General features: G+C 45.1%; 1 pseudogene; it reads right to left on the bottom strand.

Moving 5' to 3' along the window:
* Window positions 1-1,151: 1,151 nt before the first annotated feature.
* On the bottom strand, window positions 1,152-2,549 carry LOC101334939 (olfactory receptor 10T2-like; annotated as a pseudogene).
* Window positions 2,550-2,950: the final 401 nt, after the last annotated feature.

Here is a 2,950-nt window from a genome sequence, read left to right on the forward strand (position 1 = left end):
TCATTACTTAAAGGGCACACAATTTCAATTTAGGAGGATGAAAAAAGTTTTGGAAAGAGATGGTGGTGATGGTTGCACAAACTTGTGGATGTAATTAATGCCCCTGAGTTGTACACTTAAAAATGATTAAATAGTAGAAATTCATCTCATGTTCTTGTAAGTGGCTAACCATTATCCTTAATTTTGAAGACAAAAATGGTGGTAATTTGAAACTGAGCTTCAAAATTTTAAAAAGGAGATGGAAGAACTTAAAACAGCTTGATGCCATTTTCAAAAAGAATAAAGCAAACTAAATAATATTAACAGTTCTTATCCATTCATTCAATCAACAAATATTTGTCAGCTGAATCCAAAATACCAGGCTCCATGCTATGCCCTGTAAACACACGTTATTTTTGGACCTTACACTGTAGTGAGGGGTTGTACGAAGACCTTACACTGTCTAAAGGAGACAAACAATAGATAATAAGGTCATTTTAGTTAGTGATAAATACTTGGAAAAAATAGTATCAAGAGACTGAGAAGACAAGCCACAGACTGGGAGAAAATATTTGCAAAAGATGTATCTCATAAAGGACTGTTATCCAAAATATACAAAGAATTCATAAAGTTCAACAATAAGAAGAAAATTTTAAAAGGATAAAAAGTTTTGTTATATATATTTCACTACAATAAAAAAAATTTTAATTCTTCCTTTTTTCTTTCTTTCCCCATCATATACCAAAGAAATAAAAGACCCAAGGGGGAGAGAGGTGGCCAACAATCGTGAAAACATCATTTAAGTGTGACAGGAAAAATAAAGGCAGCCTTTGGTTGGTAACATTCATTCTCCCCACACACACACCCCAAAAAAAGGGAACTACTTCTGAGCGAGACAAAATAAAAGGATGCTGGACCGGGTGCCAACCCCTGTTCACTGCTAGGTAAAGCACTGCCCGCCAGCACCGGGTAGGGCCAGGGCCGCCCTCCACTAGTGACCATCATGCGCTGCAGACCGCCTTGCAACCCAGCAGAGTCAAAGAAGTGAAAACGAAGGGTAAGGGCAGGCTTTATGGAGTTCATGCTGGGTCTCAGGCACTCTTTGTAAATTGCCGCCCCCAGGCTACTTCATTTAAGGTTATGGGAGTGGCCCTTGTTTTCCAGGTGGGGGAACTGAGTGTCAGGCAGGGCAAGTGTTCAGGAAAAAGCTAGACCCGGAACTTAGGACGAGTGTTTATTTTTAAAACTCCGCGGCTTCGCTCCAGGGTCCTCCTCGATGCCACCCTCACATCTTTATTGCGCAGAGTGTGTACCACCGGGTTCAGCAGCGGTGTCACCACCGTGTAGAACACAGCCACCAGGCCGTCCCGGTCCGGATTCCCTCTGGACTCAGGCCTCAGGTAGATGATGGAGGCGCAGCCAAAATGCACAATGACCACGGTGAGGTGGGCCGCACAGGTGGAGAAGGGCTTGTGCCGGCCGGCTGCTGAGGGGATCCTCAGGAGGGCGGCCACAGTGAAGGTGTAGGAGAGGAGGATGAGGAAGGAGACCAGCACCACGAGGATACTCAGGAAGAAGAATGCCAGCGCTTTGCCGGCATTCCCCTTGCAGCTGAGCTTCAGGACCGCGTGATGTCGCAGAAGAAGTGTTCCACGCGTTCGCTGCGGCACAAGGGCGAGGAGAAGATCAGGCTGGTCTCGATCAAGGCCACCGAGGACCCGAAGCAGAAAACCAGGGCTCCCAGGTAGAGGCAAACTGTGGGTCTCATGATCACCCAATAACGCAGGGGATGACAGATGGCAACGCAGCGGTAGTAACCCATCAGGGTAAGGAGGAAGCAGTGGGTGCATCCCAGGCCCAGGTAGAAGAACATCTGAGCCCAATAGCCAGGGATGGAGATAGCTCCACTCTCCATGAGCAGATGACCCAGCATATTGGGGATGGTGACCAGCGTGTAGCAGGTCTCAGAGAGGGACAGCACGGCCAGGAAGCGGTACATGGGAGTGTGAAGGGTCCGATCCGCATGTATGATGGTGATGATGGTGACATTGCCGCTCAGGGTAACCAAGTATGTGAGGAAGGACAGTGCAAAGAGGGTGGTCCTCAGGCCTGGGAAGGTGGAGAAACCCACCAGCATGAACTCCGTCACCAGCCAGGTGGCATTTTCCCACTGCTTCTCTGGAACCTGAGAGGAGAAAGCAGAGGAAATGGAATAGGACAACTTAATAAGGCTCTGCTAAGCAACAGATACCAGTGAGATAGGATAATCATCCCTGTTTTACAAAAAAAAAGAAAAAAGGAAAAAAGGAAAGAGAGACTCAGAAATGAGGTCACTGTTTTCCTCATATCACCCAGCTAGCAGCTCTTCAACAGACGAGAAAATTACAGATATGGAAATGACCTGAGTGCCAATTAACAGAGGAATGGATAAAGATTGGTACATAGACACATTGGAATATTATTCAGTGGTGAGAAAGAAGGCAATAGTGCCATTTTTGACAATATAGATGGACTTTGAGGACATCATGCCAAGTATGATGTCAGACAGAGAAAGAAAAATACTGTATGATCTCACTTATATGTGTAACCTAAAAGCCAAACTTGTAAAAAAAAGAAAAAAAAAGAGTAAAATGGTGGTCACCAGGGCCTGGGATACATTGATATATTGTAATATGATTACCACTGTAGCCATATTCAGCATCTCTATCATGTCACATAATTATTATAGTTCTTAGAGTCTCTAAGTAATCCTTGCCTCATCTCCAAAGCCATGGGTGGTGGAGTGGGGAAGGGAGACAGACAATAAAAGTGTATTATCAAAGTTTTGACTGAAATAAAAACACACAAAATGAGAGCTGTGAGTTTCAGCTTTATTTGGGGACTTTCTGAGGACTATAGCCCAGGAGACAGCCTCTCAGAGAGCTCTGAGCAACTGCTCCGAAGAGGTGGGGGGCAGGTCAGCATATATGTA

The sequence above is a fragment of the Tursiops truncatus genome, chromosome 3 (assembly GCF_011762595.2).
Source record: "Tursiops truncatus isolate mTurTru1 chromosome 3, mTurTru1.mat.Y, whole genome shotgun sequence".
NCBI classification, from domain to species: domain Eukaryota; kingdom Metazoa; phylum Chordata; class Mammalia; order Artiodactyla; family Delphinidae; genus Tursiops; species Tursiops truncatus.